Source organism: Mustela putorius, unplaced genomic scaffold (assembly GCF_011764305.1).
Source record: "Mustela putorius furo isolate JIRA1106 unplaced genomic scaffold, ASM1176430v1.1 tig00000275_pilon_pilon_pilon, whole genome shotgun sequence".
In the NCBI taxonomy this organism is placed as follows: Eukaryota; Metazoa; Chordata; class Mammalia; order Carnivora; family Mustelidae; genus Mustela; species Mustela putorius.
Window position 1 is genome coordinate 22,076,820 of NW_025421341.1, and position 17,895 is coordinate 22,094,714.

Below are 17,895 nucleotides of genomic sequence, written 5' to 3' on the forward strand. Positions count from 1 at the left end.
TCTCAGAGTCCTTCATAAACACAGCTCTGCATCGGCTCCCCTGGGCAGACAAGGCCTTGGGAGGTCCCCTTAGCTCCCTGCCTTTCCCCATTCACAGAAGGGGGAAGGAGAGAGACATATGTGGGGGTGTGGGGAGAGTCTCCTCTCTGGGCTCTGATGTTGGGTCTCCTAGAGGGAAATTGATGCCACTGTCTCCACCCTCTGGTCCCATAATCCTCCCGTCTTAGGGATGCAACCACCACAAGAGAGAGAAAGGAGTCCACGCAGAATTGGGCTCCGGGAGAAACACCAGTACCACTGCCATGACCCGTAAAATAACTACAATTACTAACATTCATCAATCCCTTACTATGTGCCAGGCGCTGCTCAAAGTGTTTCAAATAAACTAACTCATTCTATACTCACAACCATGCCCCAAAACAGGTGCAAAACTCTGCTTTCCAGATGAGGAAACCGAAGCTCAGAGAGGTTCCGCTGCTTGCCAAAGCCACACAGCTAATAAACAGGGTCGGCCTGAGTTAAGCCCCAGCAGTCTGGCCTTCAGAGTTACGTTTTCTGCCTCGCTCTAGACCTCTTGGCCAACACAGCCCTGTTTCCAGGCCCAGTCTAAATCCCTCACTCCTCCGCCCCTCCTCAGGCGGTCAGTTAGCGCTGAGCACCCTTGGACAGGCACACGGCATGGACCACCAGGGAGGCAAAAGGCACGGGCTTGCCCTCAAGGAGCTTGGAATCCAGTTAGAAGATCTCAGCAAGTTTGCAAGGAAAACTGAGGGGTCCCATATTCTCTGTTGGAGAAGGCCTAGGAGGCCAGTTTCTGGGGAAACTGGACCTCAAACTGGGACTCCCCTTCACCATGGTGGCAGGACAGAACTCTAGTCTGTCACCTCACTCCTTGCTCATTGGCTCACTGGGACCACACCCTCCCAGCCCGCTCCCTCCTGCTTCCCAGAACACTCAGGCCTGAGCTACAAGCCTCCAGCCCTAAAAAGGCAGGGACTACAGAGCCAAGACTAGCCCTGGAGGAGGCAGCACCAGGGACTGGCTCGGGCCCCCCAACCCCCCACCACCCCACCCCATCAAGCTCCAACTCTGCAGAGACCGACCATCTCTCTGAGGGAAACCAAGGTGTGAACAAGTAGGAAAGATGGCCAAGGTCACCAACCTGAGTGGAGGCAAGCAAGGGACCCAGCTGTGCCTCCTGCCACCTCTGTCTTGGGAAAGTGCTGAAGGCAATCTGAGCACAGGAAGGAGAGGAGGGCCAAGTGTGACCTTGCATAATGGAGCAGAGCACCCAGGGAGGTGGGCACGGCCCGCAAGGCTGGCAGCCCAGCCACCTGGCTACTCCCGTTCCAGCTCGCTGGTGCCCACACCTCTGCGTGCCTAATGGCTTTGAAAGCTAAGAGCCAGGGCTATGGGAATACAGCTCTGGAGACAATGGTCCCTCCAGTATCCCAAAACCTCTCCCTCCCTCCCCCGGCATCGTGCCCACTGGCTGTTTTTCAGAGTCCAGTAACGGAGAGGGCTTTCCTCTCCCTCAGACAAACCTCAGCTCCCCTTTCTGGGCAGAGACTCGTGGCCCCAGAAATAAGCCAAGAAGCCAGAACCGCCCGCTGCTGAGAGCTTTTGCCATCCATGCCAGCTCTAACCCTGACTCGTCCAGACTCAAGGGCACACTCAGCATCTCACCTTCCCGCACCTCTAGGTCCCTGTTGGACCAGAGGAGAGCGTGTCCTCCTGAAGCAGCCTCATCTAGTCCCGACCGGAGACACAGGACTCCAGTTCGACACAGAGAAGGACTTCATCCTCAGATGAAGCCAGGACTGAGAGGAGGCAGGAGGATAACCAGGGCAACTCAGGCCCTACTCCTTCACTCTCCCCACCAAGGAGAAAAGGAGTCCCAGAGACCGAGGGGAGATGCAGGCTGGGACAGAAAGGACCGAGCCCAGGCGGGTCCTGAGCCCAGCCTAGAAGCCCACATTTGACATCATGAAAAGCCCCAGCCTCCCAGGGTGTGGATTTCAGAAACCTCGAACCTCAACCCCACCCTGCCTTTCCGCCCACTGCCTGGTGCCCACCCCAGAGGGAAACAGGTCTGGAGAGGTGGCAGGGAGGGAGGGAGCAAGGGGACCCACTCCCCCACACTCCTCCCTTGCAACCCCATCGCGACTCACACATACCACTTCAAGCTGCCCAGACAACCCTGTGTTAGGTCACGAATTTGGAAACTGAGGCTCAAGCAAGGGCCAGCCCTGGGACTTTCTGCATCTCAGAACTTGACACTGTTCCTCTGCCTACTACCTCCAGGCAGCCTGGGGAGGCCCCTTCCCATGGTGGGGGGTAGTGGGACTATGGTAGAAGACAACAAAATGGCAGGGGCTTGAGCTGTCAAACTTCAAGCACACCCCAGCCCCTAATCCTCCCGCACGGGCCACCAGTTAGCCCCCTCAGCAGGGAGCACGGGCTCTAACTGAAGGTGGGCAGGGGGCAAGGTCGCCCCCTCCATTCCACACCACGTCACACAGCCCACAGATCTGTGCTGGCCCTCGTCGGGTTAACCAGCAGGGCAAGGCTCAGAGTGAGACAGGAAGAATCGGAAGAAACTCAGAATCTTTGCAGGAAGCAGCTGGGGCAGACCTGGTAGGAGAGTGTGCAGTGGGTGCGAGCAGAGAGCACCAGGCTCTCTGTTCCCCAAACACCGGCAGGGAGGAGGAGGCAGTGCCCACACCCCAGGCTGGAGGCCACCGCCTTCCTGCTTCCCCGTTCTGGCTGTCAGAGAATTCCTGACTCCAAGAATCCCAGGACCTCAGCATCCCAAGAGACCATCAGGGTCATCTCTCCTAACCGCATCCCAGCTCAGGAATCCTTCCATGCTGTTTTCCAGCCTCTGTCTGAACTCCCCCCTAGACGGGAAGCTCACTACCTTACAAGGACCCCATTCTCCTGGGCTGGCCAGCCAGGCTAGTTAAGAACCCCTCTGTTAAACCCGAGCCAAGCTTCCCTCACCCAACAAAAATCCATTCTCCCTTTTCGCTTCCTGTTCCAACCTCAGTATAAACATGTCACTGAGAAGTCCCAAACTCCAGGTCTTCTGCTATAACCCGTCAGAGATGAGAAGATGGTCACCCAACAGCAAGGTCAGCTCTGAACTCACCCACACCGCAGCCAGCACCCGCCACCCACCCAGCTACCAGCTCCCGGGTGTATACGATCCTGGAGGCAGCCACCCCGTCAGAGACTCTAAGCTGGGGCTCTGAGCAAGGTGAGGTATGGAGAGCACTGGGAGAGTGATAGGGAAGGAGAGGCAGGTGTCTGGAAGCAGAGGGTCCCATGCTGCCTCCTCCACCACCTGAAAATTCTCATTTCCAGATCAAAGACCTGGCTCCCAGCTCGGAGGGTGGGGTGGAGGGGTCCTACAGACTGGCAGAGACCTTCACCACCCTGGGATCCCAGCACTGTTCCATGGAGAGCTCTTCCTGCCAGCTCCCCACCACAGCCCTGGGCCAGGGGTCGGACAGGGGGGCACTCAGCTGTAGCAAGCTCTGAGATCCTGGGGGAGAGCGAGGGTGGGGAAGACAGGAGAAGCGGCCAACTGGCAGGACTAGAAGCAACTTAAGGCCAAGTCTGAGCCACAATGGTCCCCACCCCACCCGGCAGCTCCAGGAAGGGGCCCAGCAGAGACTCAAGGAAAGAGAGTGCTCCCCACGCCCTCCTGACCCCCCTGCTTTCCCTCTGCCACATGGAAGAAGTTCTGCAACTTCCAGAAGAGAAACCCCTGGTTTCCAGGTCCTCCTCTGAGCCTCATCCCACAGTGGCTTGTCTAGCCCTCCCCTACCCAGCTCCCATCCTGTCCGCTAACCCCATCCCACCGCGCAGCAGGCTTCTCCTGGTCTCCCCTAGGTCCCCCTCCCCACCCGGCTTTCTCTTCTCCGATAGTGGCCTCAGCCTAAGAACATCTGGTCCTGAATTGGGGAGGGGGGTGTGCCAGATACTGAGGTTAGGTTGGCAGAGCCTCTCCCGCTTGGGAAGGGGTGGCAGGCAGGGCACCAGAGGGTCAGAGGAGGAGATGGGGGGGTGGGAGGAGAGGAAAGGGGGGTAGAAGGCAGCTGTGTGTGTCTGTTCATTAACTACCTGGATTAGCCATTTCTGCCCGGAGGGGTGAGGAGGGGCTAAGAGCTCCTGGCTGGGGGAGGGCAGCAGCGGGCACGCATGCCAGGCTGGGCCCGCATGCCCAGGGACCCAAGCCGAGGGCAGTGCAGCAGGGAAACCCTTCCAGGCCTGCCTAACCCTCCCGTGCAGCTGTGGCCCGCCCTCTGGGAGATGAGAGGTGGGAGCCAGGAGAGCCCCAAGGAGGAGTACAGGGCCCAGCAGCAGCTCCAGTGGGAGGCAGGGAAAAAATGCCCAGGCTCACGTCTCTCATAGCCCTCTCTGAGGCAGCCCCAGGAAGGCCAGTGGGTAGGGGAAGAGACTAATACTTCAAGCCTCCCCCTCTTTTGCCCTGCTGACCTCAGTCTCGAGCAGCCCCTGACACCCACAACTTCCCCAGCAAACCAAACTCCTGCGGATGGGCTCAGAGCAGGGACAACCACACCCCAGACATCCTTGCCAGAACCAGACCCCGAAGGCAGGGAACTGACAGGTTGGCCTCCAGGGTATAGACCAGCCCCAGGGCATGTGACCGGGTGGGCTGACCTCCCCCTCCCCTAATTTATAGGATCGGGGGTCCTGACAGCATCAGTAGGACAGGCCAACATGCGTGTGTGTGTGCGTGCACGCGCGCGCGCGCGCGCGCGCGCGCGCGCACACACACACACACACACACACACACACGCCACACTCACCTTTCCAACAGAAGGGCCACCGGGTGGGGTGGGTGTCAGGTCTCACGGGACAGAGCAGTGGGCAATGACGGGGCAGCAGCTGTGGCAGGCCAGAAGCTGGTTGCCGAGAGGAGGGCGTGAGTGAGCCTTGTGTTTAGGCAGGAGCGGGCAGGGGAGCGGAGCTGGTCCCAGGGCCACTGCTGGGAGCAACTGAGCCTGGGCGCTGCTGGCCTGGCTCCCTCCCCCGGCGAGGCGGGCGGGCAAGCGCACCGCCTTCTTCCCCTCCTTCCCGGAGCCGGCCAGCAGCCTGCCCGCCGCCGCCTCCTTTAACCCCTGAAGCGCTTGGCTCCCGGCTCCCAGCTCCGGGCTACCCGCTTCCAGCTCCATGGCTGGGCAGCAGGCACATGACTGGGGCCCTGGGGCCCAGAAGTTCGGACTCCCCTCCTTCAGCCACCAGCCCAGCAGTTTCCCCCGGACCTGTAGGGAGGCATCAAAGGGCCTGGGGACACAGGTGGGGAAAGGGGACAGGTGGCCAAGAAGTCTGGGACACCAGGGAAAAACACAGCTGCAGAGAAATGGCCACAGTGCTGCCGGCTGGAAAAGGATATTTGGTCAGATGGTAATGACAATGATAATCACAAGAGGAGCAACTCCCAGTTTCTGTAGCGTACCCTGCTCTCTGCCAATCCCCACTCATTTGGTGGCAGGAGACCCAGAATCTCACTTTTGAACCCATTTTTCTGAAACACTCCCTGCTTTCTTCTCTTGGCTGAGTTCAAGCTTTTGTGACTGTATTTTTATTTTCATTTTTTTTAAGATTTTTATTTATTTATTTGACAGAGATTACAAGTAGACAGAGAGGCAGGCAGGTTGGGGGGGAGTAGGCTTCCTGCTGAGCAGAAAACCCTGTGACTGTATTCTTAAAAGTGATGTGAAGTGGGGGCTCCTTGGAGGCTCAGTTGGTTAAGCGTCTGCCTTGGGCTCAGATCATGATCCCAGGGTCCTGGGATCGAGCCCCAAACTCTTTTCTCCATCCAGCTAGTTCTCTAGAGCACATGCGCGCGCTCTCTCTCTCTCTCTCTCTCCCTGTCATTCTCGCTATCTCCATTGCTATCTCTCTTGAATAAAAAAATATTTTTTTAAAAAAAGTGATGTGAACTCTAGTTAAAGAGACACATGCTTCAGCTCTCTTTGAAACGCATCAAACAATACCATGGACTGATGGATGGAGAGAGAAACAGAAATGTGATAAAGCAAATACACCAAAGAATTCATCACAGACTCTAGGGAGTTTGCCATAATCTTTTCAGCTTTTCTATACGCGCGAATATCAGCGGAAACAAGATCTGAAAGTCTGAAGCACCATAGAACTAAGAGTGAGGAAGGGAAAAGCCATTCGCTGAACACCTGTCGCACTCCAGACTCTGAAAGAATATTCTCTCTCACTTCATCTATGAATCTCCTTCATCCCAGCTGAAGAAAGCCATCTTGGAGTGGTTAGGTGACTTGTCCAAGACCACACAGGACGGTGCTGAGTGGAAACTCAGCCTTGGACAAGCTCGCTCCAGAGCCAAGCTCCCCACCACTCAGTCCTCCAGAGGTGGAAAGGCCCTTCTCTTCCCCATCTAGGCCGCCTTTGTGGGAGGTCCTGGGCCAGCAACCTGCCTCTCAGAGCCTCAGTTCCCCTGCTGTCTGAAGAGTTTGAATCCAAAGTTCCTCAGGATATCTTCCAGTTCGAACACTCTGACTTCACTAATTCAGCCAAACCCTTCCCCAGATTTCAGTTCTTCAAAGAGTAAAGTGACAGGGAAGGCCAGAGAAGGGACAAACAGCCTCAGGAAAGATCTAGGGGCATCTGGGGCCACCAATGGTCAAAGCTTCGGATGGCTTTCTCCCTCCCCACCCCACCTCCCTGGTTTTGGTGATAGTGAGATCCTTCAGGATTCAGGGAAGGGGGCACCTTCCTGTGGACCCTGTATGGGCAGGGTAGAGACAGAGCCTAATTGTGCCCTCCCTATCCCGGCCTTCAGGACAAGATGACTTCACCCCTTCCTAGGTGGAGAGTCTGGGTTCCCAGGGCCCCAGATGCCAGCATCTCAGAACCTACCAGCCTTGCAGGTGGCCTTGGTGTGTGAGAGTGATGGTGCCGGCAGGGACAGAGATGGAAGAGACGTGCCCCGCTGAATGTCTGTGTCTCTGAGCCTGACAACTACCCAGCCCAGCTCCCTGCCCAGCCCTCCCTGGCCCCAGTTCTGGGGCAAAGGTGAATCCTGAGAGCCTTGTCCTACTAACCCCTGCACCCCTGCAGACCAAGGGTGGCCCGGGGGCTTGGGACAGTCCTGGTCAGGTGAGGAAAGTGAGAGATTCCACCTAAGAATGTTGACTCTGGATTCCCCCGGCCTCAGGGCCCCATAGGCCAGTCCCAATTGGGACTCGCCTAGAGGTGGATGAGGAGTCAGCCATGAAAGTGGCAGCCCCTCCCTGAGTCTTGGGCCACAGAGTAGCCCCCCAGCCTCATGTGCAGGACTGCACACTGGCTCCAGGGCCATCCTCCCCATCTCCTCATTCCAAGCCACACCCCCTGTCACCCTGATCAATACGAAACTGTCCCGGGCCCTCCACTGCCTACCAGATCCAGTCCCAGCTCTGCAGAAGGATGCCCTGTGACATAGCCCCAACTCTGAGCTTTTTGAAGGCACAATTCCCTCTCTTCTCTATCATTCATCAGGCCTCAACTCAAAAGCCACATCCTCCCTGGGTCCTTCTGCATCTGCACCATTTGGTAGGTACTGTCCCTTTCTCTGGACCCTCAAGGCCCTTGCTCAAACATTGACACCAGGACACTCACTTGTTAGGAGCACTTCTAGATCTCCCAGTGAGATCTAGATCCCAAGATTTATGCATCATTCCCTTCCGCTATCCTAGCGCACCCAATGCCCAGCACAAGGTGGGCACACAGACTCTCAACGAATGCAGGTTGAATAACTGAATAGTGAAGAGATGGATGGATGGATGGATGAATGGATGGATGGACAGATGATGGATGGATGGATGGGTGGACATATGGATGGACGGATGATGGATGGACAGATGATGGATGGATGAATGGATGATGGACGGATGGATGGACAGACGGATGAATGATGGATGACTGGTTACAAACAGAAGGAAAGAGCACTTTTAAATGCCTGATTCTGCCCAAGACTGTACCAAGACGATAAAAGACAACTTTTATCTTCAAGGCTGTATAAAAAACTGACCATCAGAAAAATTGACCACGTTAAGACATGAGGTTCATGTACCTGATTTCCCAGGCACACACCCTCCACAGGAGATTGGGGAGTGGGGTGGGTGTCTAAGAGATGCTGTCCTCAGCTCCTTGCAAGGAGCCACTGGAAGGGACGCGCTCCAACTTCCACCCCAACACTACCCCCTCTCTCCCAGCCCTCCTGCTCCAGCACCAATCCAGCAAGTCTCTAGAAACCACACAGACAGGAAATCAAGGAGCTAGAGGATTTCAAAGCAAAAGAGTAGCCTTCCCCTTGATTTCCAAGAGCTGTCCCATAGCCGATCATCCCCCGGAACCCCTCCCTGACACCCCGGGGTTTCCCCAGTGTCAGTCCCAGCCTCTCACATGCCTGCACACACGCACGTGCACACACACACACATGCTCACATCCAGAGTGAGAGCTGCTTTCTACAGAACGCTGCTTAGCCCCCTTTCCCTCCCCTCCTCACCGCCCTCCTCCAAAGGAGGCAAGGGATTCCCAGGGTTTCCCATCTCCCATTCCACCCTCCCCTCCCCGCCTCCTAAGCCAGCCCATGCCCCTCTCCCTCCTCCCGCCCTCCCTCCCTCCCACCCCTAGTGCAGGACTGCACATCTGGTTCCAGTTGTGGTTGGTCCGTTCAGGGGTAGGCCTGGGGGTTTCTCATAAAACTGAATAATACCAGTGTTGGAGCCTGTGGAGCTGGGGGAAGGGAGAGCAGGAGGCTGAAGGGGCGGGAGGGAGAGAAGCGGGCAGCAAGAAGGCAGAGAAAGACACAGAGCCCAGAAAGGAGCAGGGCCGCGCCTGGCATCTAGCAAAGATTCAATGGGTGCTTGTTGAGGGGCGATAGAAGCCAGAGAGACAGAGGGCAGGAAAGCCAGGAGGAGAGAGAGCAGGACAAAGAGAGGGTCAGAAACAGAGACCTAGAAGGAGGAAAGAGACGAAGCTGGGGGTGGTGGGACAGCGCCACTGGGCCACAGAGCAGCCATTGAGAAGAACAGAGAAAATGAATCGTGTCTGTCGGGGCCAGGTGCTGAGTTAGGCACTTCCAGTGGAACAGGAGGGGATGTGACAGAAAGGAGGACAAAGGGACACACAGAGACACAAAAGAAAGGGCAAAGATAAAGTCAAGGGAAAGACTGACTGCCTAAGAATGTCGACTCTGGATTCCCCCGGCCTCAGGGCCCCATGGGCCAGCACAGAGCAGTTCCCGGGTTTTCTCTTATTCTGTTTGCGTCAGGATTTGAAAGCCCAGCCTGCACCAAACCTTTCCCATGTGTTTTTCCATTAAAAACCCAAGAGATGTCTCTAATTCTTATCCCAGTCTTAGAGACCGGCTCAGAGCAATTAAGAAATTTACCTAAAACCACAGGGCAGCTGATAACACGGTATCTGAACCCAGGTCTTGCCACTCAAGGCTGTTTCGCCAACCGACACAACTGAGAATTCCGGGTCCCTGGCACTCCCTCTGGAGGCCATTGCGTCATGTAACCCCCACTCTTGTGGGGCCGGATCCCTGGGGCCTTCTCACCCTGAGCAGGGCAGAGAGTAGACCACCACCGTCCAGCAGGCAAGGACTGGCTTCCCAATCTTCCTAGGAGGTGCTGGAGCTATCCTGTCTAGCGCCCTTGGCCCCCACCCTCGTCCTCCCTCTCCATGGCAGGGAAGGCAGTGCCACAGGCCCAGGTCCCAAGGGGAGAGGCCCTGGGCCTCAGGATCCTGCTTGGCCCACACCACAGCTGACTGGGAGCCAGGCCCTGGGTAACACCCTAGGCATTTGGTCAATGTCTATGCCTTGGGTTCCCCTCTCCCCCTTCAGACGACCGTCTCCCTACCAACACCCCAGCTAGAGAGGAGTTGGGCTTTCTCCCAGGATCCTTCATCTCAGGGCTAACTCCTGGGAACCACCCCCCCCCAACTCAGCTGGCCCTCCCTCTCCCCCAGAGCTGGCTTCAAAAGCCACACCCTCACCCTGCTGCCCCAAAGAGCCCCTCTCCCTTCCTTCCTGATGCTGGGTTCCACAGCCCAGGTCTCTTTTCTATTTGTCATCCTCAAGACTCAGGCCAGGGACACCTGGGTGGCTCAGTCAGTTAAGCCACTGTCTTCGGCTCAGGTCATGATCCCAGGGCCCTGGGATCGAGTCCCACATCGGGCTCCTTGCTCAGCAGGGAGCCTCCTTCTCTCTCTGACTCTGCCTGCCTCTCTGCCTGCTTGGGCTTGCTCGCATGCGCGCTCTCTCTTCTCTCTCTCTCTCTCTCTGACAAATAAATAAATAAAATCTTAAAAAAAAAAACTCAGGCAAGAAAGACTGAGGCAACAGCAAGGGGCACCCCCTCCTCACCCCTGTCCACCCCATTTGCATCTAATTTGCATGCATTCCCAGCATCTTGCCAAGTGCAGAGCCTCAGCCCAGTGCCACACTCTCCCCCCCACCCCAGGGAGGGAGGCACACTCTGCCTTGTGCATTCGGATTTCCTACTCTCAGGTTTGTGCCCAGGGTCTGAGAGCAAAGGATCAATAAGGCAGGAGAAGCCTGAAAGAAATGGTCTGCCAAAAACTTGTGCCTAAGACACATGCTGGCAGCCCCTCCCTCCTGAGCCTGCCTCAGTTTCCAGCCAGGAAAGGCCCTTGGATCTAGCCCCAAGGCCTCAGACTGGGAGTCAGGGTCTTGAGTTCCAGCCCTGTCCAGCCACCGATGCCCTGGTGACCAGATGACACTCTTGGTCCCTCTTGGCTTCCATCCCCTCATCTGACAACCTCTAAGATCCCTTGGAAGATTCCCAGAACACATTTTTAGGCAGACATTGGTCCTTGGCAGAAAGTCCCTGCTGTGCCAGTTCATTGCCCACAAATCCCTGTCTCCCCTGAGAAACCCGATTTTAAAGCTGTAAGAGCTCTGGGCTTTAATCGCCTCTGGGACAGAACTGCTCTCAAGCCTACACCAGCAATGATCACCGGCTTCATCCCAGATACTTCTCCTCATAGAACCCACAGCTCTCCCTCGCACAGCACACCCACCACCCTAACCCCACTATTACAAGGCCCCTAGCCTGGACAGGATAGTCGGGGATCCCCCACACCTGAAGTTATCTGGATTTCAGGAAGGTGTTGGCAGGAGCTGTGATGAAATGCTTGGAGACGAGATAGAGAGCCGAGCAGATTCCTAACCAGCAAGGCAAGGGGTGTTGATTAATAGATCAATGTCAACTTCCTGACTTGCCAAAGGGCTCTGTCCTCTGCCCTGGCTTGTCCAACATACTTATCAGTAACTTAGATGAAGACTTAGAACAGAGGCTTACCAAGTACACAAAGGTAAAAACGCAAAAAAGGAAGAGCTAAGGCGCTCTTGAACCAAAATGCAAAACTGACTTTATAAACAGGCCAGAATTAGTAAGGGAACGTTTCTCTTGGGGTCAAGTCCTAAACTAAGGTTCCAAAAGTCATAAAAACCCTGAATTAATAATAGTTCGTGCAATAACAAAAACAAAATAGTTCATGAAAGGAAAGGCCTAAGATTTAATGAAAACAGAAATTCAGTTCAGTTCTCAGTAGGCTATGGCTGCCACCAACAGGCACGTGGTCTTTGGGTTGCATTAAGAGAGGTATAGAATATAGACCAAGGGAGATGAAAGTTCTACTCTCCTCCATGACTCTCAGACACCACCAGAAGTGTCAGGTATTATTGAATCAAAGTACAAGAAAGGTTAAAGAAATTGGGCCAATTTTTCTTTCAAATCATTAAAAAAAAAAAAAAAAAAAAAAAAAAAGAGGACACAACACACATCGTCAAGTATTTGAAAAATGTCTTGGAGAAAGTGAGCCAGGACAAACTCTATTGCCCACATCCACCTCCTTTGCCTTTCTGCCCCTTCATCTATGAATTCCCTGAAGCCTGGGACCATTTCCCATTCATTTCTGAATGTCCAAAGGGCAGAATCAGTCAGGGGCTGAGCAGCTGCGAAGGACGAAACAGCATCCTGACCAGGCCTGTGGGCACTGATTAGTAGGGAGCGTGCTGGCCCCGGCACTAGAGCTGAGCTTCCGCCAAGCTGGCTGCTGCTGAAGCCAGAGGAGGCCAGGAGCCGGGCTGGTGGCTGAACGTCTGGCTGGCACACACTGTCCCAGGCCGGCTCTCATGCTGGCCAGCCGGCCTCCCACCCCCCAAGACTCACCCCTCACCACCGTTCTGTGGGGACTGGCCCCAAATGGGCAGCCTAGCCCGACGTGGGGAGCTGCCCCGTGGCCCAGGTCCTGCCATCACGGGATTGGTCCTGTCTCCCATCACCTGCATGGCTTTCCAGCTCATTTTATGTGCATGGACTTTCTCTCCCTCACCCCCTAACCGACCCTCCTCTCATCATCCCTCCTCCTTAACATTGATCCTCATGCCTCCAGGGCTCTTAGGGCTGCTTCTTACTCTCTGCTCCCTGGCTGTAGGCTGCTAACAATGGCAGCCCTTGCCCTGCTCCCACCTCCTCCCCCATTTTTTCTTATTTATGTTGTGCTTTCAGGGCTGGAGAGCTGGAGACTCTCTCCTGAGGACTTAGCCTTGCCCCCCACCAGATAATGATCTCTCCGCTCCATTTTGAAATGCTCCACTTTGAAATGCGGTGCTGTCCCTCTAGGAGTTTGAGAGCCAGGAAAACCAGGCCCTAGCCTTCTGAGGCCCAGGGCTAGAGGGGAAAGTGTCTAGGCTTTGGTGCTGCATGGACCATCTCTGAAGCCTGTCTCCCCCCCACCCCTGTCCCCGAAGACTGTGTGACCTCAGGCAAGTTACTAACCCCTCTGAGATGAGCGCAGAGTCTGACCCAGAGTGGCTCTCCCTATACCCAAGCTCCTGCCACCCTCTCCTCCTTCAGAGATGCCATCACCATCCGGACCCTGGAGTCGGGATTCATCTCTCCTTCCTGTGTGTCTCTTAGGACCTGTTTCATAAATACATTTACTAAGAGTTTTCCATGTGCCAGACACTATTCCTAGAGCTTTGCGGTTAATAACTTCGATCGTCCTAACAACCCTATGGGTATTGACCACCGTTAACCCCATTTTCTAGGTAAGGAATGACGCTCAGAGACATCAACTGTGATTGCCACTGCTCTCCTCCCTGAAGCCGCGTGTGAGGGGGCCTCGGGCCCGTCACCTTCCGGTGTCCGACAGATGCTCGCTCGCAGCCTCTCCTCTCCCACACCAGGCCCTCGGAGTTTACCCCACGCCCTGCTGAGGCTGGAAGGTTCCATTGAGAGGCAGCCTGCTTCCTGTGCCTCTAGTTTCTGCTGCAGAGCGCAAGTCCCTTCAAAGCTTTATTCAGAAATCTCTCTCTCTCTCTCTCTCTCTGTGTGTCTCACACACACACACACACACACACACACACACACAACAGCTCACAATCTCCCCCAAGTCCTCACTTCACAGGATAGACATTCCCAGCTCTGCTGCGGTTTCTGGCTCTTTCCACCCTCCAGGTGCTTGCCTATTTCCCCGCCTCTGACCCCATCCCGGCTGGCCTTCCTCTGTGCCTCCGTTCGCCCGTTCATTCAACAAACACTCCTGAGTGCCTGCGGGGAGGGGGGCCCAGGGCCAGCACTGAGGGCAGATCCAGGGGAAAGCCAAGACAGGGCACCTTCCCTCAGGAGTCCTTGGTCTAGAGGAGGGGACACCACCCAAAAGAAGCCTCAACACTTCACACCAACAGTGCTGAGCCGTGCGAGGGGAAGAGGAGAAAGCCCAAGGGAGGGGTGGCATGGATCCTGACAGCTCGTGTACACCGGACATGCTCCAGACCCCGATATAAAGCCCCCACATGCCTCATTAGCCTGTTCCCTCCTCACCATGGCCCTGGGAGATGTCCTTCTAACCCCACTTTGAACAGTGGGGGGAGCTCAGACACAAGTGGCCAAGTCACTTGCCCAAAACCAGTGAGACAACAGCTAAGCAGCGGTGGCCACAGCAACAGGCCTGAGCCCCAACTCTGCTCTCAAGCACCCGGACCCCCTTATCACCAAGAGGTTAGGACTCAGTTCCCAAACACCAACACCCCCCACACACGCGCAGCAGCAGCGGGCCATGCAGAAGGTAGCAGGCCTGCCCTGGTGGGACCCGGACCCCTCACTGTGCTTTTCACCCATCTACCCCTCAAGCAGCATCAGCTTCACCAAGATGGTAGTCACCCCAACCCTGGACTCCCCGCTTATTCTCACCTTGCTGTCACCTTCAGACAGCTGACCTTTTCACTCTGGTTGGCTTCAGGATGGCTGGGGACAGCTCCTCCCACCAGGGCTTGCTTGAAACATGGCTCCTAGTGTCACCAAGGGGACCAGGGAAGGGTCGAGAAGGGCTCCAAACTCTGGGACACAATCATCCCAGGCTCTCCCCAGGGCCACCCAAGTGAGGCTCACAGCTATGGTAAGAATTTAGAGTTGACGCATCCAACCCTCACATTGTAGTTAGATGCAAAGTGAAGCCCAGAAAGGCTAAGTAGGGAGTCCCAAAGTCACCACGGAGAGGAACTCAATGGCGTCAACCCAAGAACCATGTGGCCGGTGCAGGCCCCTATATCACAGCAGCCTCCAGGAGAGCCAGTCCTGGCCTTGACAGAGAGGGATCCAGTTAATCCTGAAGAAGACAAGAGAGGCCCGGGTCCCTGGGCTGGTGAGGGGCCCACAGGACCAGCTAAAGGATTCTTGGGCTCCAGGTGCAGCCCAGGTCTACTCTCCCCCAATGACCAGAACGGAGGCTGGGGCAGGAAGAGTAAGCAGGGCAAGGGACATCAGCTGGAGCCCCTCCCTCTGGGGGCTCCTCCCCGGGGACCCCCATGGGTGACTGTTTTCCTAGGAACATTGTGTTCAAGCTGTGAGTCTTGGCCCAAGCACCCTACCCTGGCAGATCTCCAGCTGCCTGTTTAATAATGTACAGCCGATCGGCCAGTAACAGCAGGTTCCAAAAAAAATTTTTTTTATGGTTGTTTTTGTTGTTGATTTTTTTTCTTTTCCTTCCAGGTTAGTTGGTGATGGTTATGAGGAACAAGTGTCCCCTGGCTGGGGTCCAAGGCAACCACCGCCTGCCCAGGCTAAGGGATCCTGGCAGATCCCACCTGCCTCTGCCCACCCCTCCCACCGTGCCCAGGCGCCAAAGTGCCCACACCCGCCTCCGCGGTCCTGCTGACACCCTGGGCCTGCTTCCCAGGGGCGGGCAGCTGTCCGGGCACCTGGGAGGTCCAGAGAGGCCCAGTAGGGCCGAGGGAGAGGATGTGGGATGTGCTGGCGGGGGCAGAGGAAGGGCAGGTGGGGGCTCAACACTAAATGGGCCCAGCGCTTCCTAGGAATTCCGCCCCATCTGGCTGCAGTCAGGAACGGAAGGTGGAGCCGGGGTTAGCCCAACCAGGTGCGAGGACCTAAGTCCAGAGCCAGACGGCCAGCTCTCCTGGGAAGGACTGGGAGAAGGGGTGAGGATTTGGGGCCCTGCCCTCCTTCGGGCGACTCATCTCCATCTGAGAGAGAATCTGCAGCAGAATCAAGGGAGCTGGAAAATAGAAGCCTCACGGGAGGGGAGTTAGGACAGAGAATGGAACTTTCAGTCCTGTAAGAACAGATCCAGTATTGCAAAGATTGCTCCTGAGCTACGTGCAGCGCCAGGCCCAGGTGAAAAGGCCGGCCAGATGCCCCTTGCCTATCCGGCTTGGCACCCCAGAAATGGGAGTGAGGCAGGGCAGAGGGTGGGAAGAGGTGCCAGGAGCCAGGGACTGGGTCCTCACAGCTCCACAGAGCTCCCTGATGACCCCAGGGCCAGTCTGTGTCCTCTCTGGGCCTCCATCTTACTGCTATGCCAGGATGAGCTGGGGGTCCCAACACAGAGGGACTGCCAAGCCCAGATGCAAGGCAGATGGAGGAGTCCAGGATCGTGATGAAGAGGGAGATGCATTAGCACCTATCAAACTCTCAGGATGGTCCAGGCCCTGTATGTTTCCCTCTGTCATTAATTCTGCTGGGCAGGTGCTATTACTCCGACCCCTAAACAGAGGCGGACACCGAGGCTTGGAGCGGGGGAGGACCCATTTACCCACAGAGGGAAGGTGGGCGTGACAGAGGCTCAATGTGCACACCAGCCGGCTGGCCTTGGAGATTCTGACCAAGGGGAGCAGCCCAGCCCCCAAGCACCAAGCACCCCAGCAACCCCTCCTCTCCGCTCTGCACATCCAACTGCCACCCCCCAGCCTCTGTGTTGCCCTGGTGGGTTCCGCAGCCCCCCTTCTGTCCTTTCCCTCCCTCCAGCTCATTAGGCCCCCTTGGGGCTTCCTGCTTCCCCCAGGGCAGAGGCATATGCAGCCACACAGCCCTGCACACTCACACACTCATACACACACACACTCACACATGTATGCACAGGGATCCATGCACTACACACAAGCATGTGTGCTTACACACACACACACACACACACACACACACAAGCACACCTGTGAGCCCCAGCCACGGGTGGCCTGGCATAGACCCCTGCAGACTGTCTGGGCAGGCCGAACCGGACAGACGGCTGCCATGCCCCCAGGGTGGTTATCCCAAAGGCGAGAAGGCCGGTGGCTAAGAATACTGCGGCGCATTCCAGGCCTGAGATAAGCGGCCCCAAGCATCCTCGGCACGTTCTGGCCTCGCTGTCTCACCCCCGTGGATTCCACCCACCCGCAGCCCCGTCCCGGAAGGGCCCCAGCAGCCGGCGCCGCCAGTGCACACACCTTGGCTGAGGGCTGGCCGCCCTCCCCTCGCCAGGGACCCCAGGCACATGGCAGGTCTCGGTCTCCCCAATGAAGACACGCACGCAGGGAAGGAGGGGACATATGTGTCCATCCTGAGATGTGGGCTAACCTACAGGGCCAGCAAGCACACCCCCCCACACACACCCCTTGCTCGTTACACACCAGCCAGAACCTCATCACATCTGCGTTCACCCCCGCTCCGCAACATCACCGTATCCTGCAGGGGAAGGGACCGAGGTCGACAGAGACCCCACTGCTAAGAAGGAAGAGACCCTGAAATTGAACCAAGGTCTTTCAGCTCCTAAGACAGGGCTCTTCCCAGGACCTCAACCCATCCCCCTTCCCAGCTGACTCTAAAATTACATCTTTCCAGGGCCACCATGCAGATCAGCGACATCCTTGAGGAAAAGACTCGTGTTCCTTACAGGCTTAGGAGGGGACTCTCAGTCACACACACACACGCAGGCAATACCTCCACAGAAGGGTCAGGTGTTCTGGGGCACCTGCAGCTGCCTTGAGGAGTCAGGATTTTCCTAGGGGCAAGGGACAGAAGACTATGAGCTCCCAAATCCCCAAGTCCCCGAGGGTTTGGGAAGAAATGGAGTGAAGACAGAGAAAGGGGCTCCCCCACCTATGGAGCCAAAAGGGAAAGTCCTTTGGATTTTAGGGCCAGAGGATCAGGACAAAGGGCCGGGCCTTGGTGAACAAGGCAGGATCCTGAGGGTGACAGGAACATATGGAGTCCTCAGGGGCCCAGAAGGGACACAGAGAGGACAGACAGGAAAGAGAAAGAACAAAGCTAAGGAACCTGAGGTCCCTAAAGGAAAAAGGCAACAGGGAAAAATAAGAGATGTGGTTACGAAAGTTCTGGTGTACCTTGGTGATCCCGGGCAGCCCACACTTCTGTCTTTTTCTCACCTCATAGCCCAACCCTGTTCCAGGGCAGCAGTTCTAAAGTCTGTGTGTGTGGAAACACACACACACACACACAAACACACACACCCTTACATCTCAAGTGTCTCTCTGGGTAACCCAGTTAATGAGGTCAAGAGCTGTTCTGGACACT

The 17,895-nt window shown here is 56.2% G+C and overlaps 1 protein-coding gene across 9 annotated transcripts in view; it reads right to left on the minus strand.

Annotated features, from left to right (window-relative positions):
- The window catches only part of TNS1 (tensin 1), a 198,720-nt gene that overhangs the window by 127,704 nt on the left and 53,121 nt on the right, over positions 1-17,895 (minus strand). The window contains exon 1 of one of the 9 annotated variants that reach the window (XM_013061553.2): positions 4,839-5,053. The exons of the other annotated variants lie outside the window; for them this stretch is intronic. The gene's annotated coding sequence lies outside the window, so the exon portion shown is untranslated. Of the gene's footprint in view, positions 1-4,838; positions 5,054-17,895 lie in introns of those variants that run through there. 9 annotated transcript variants of the gene reach the window in all.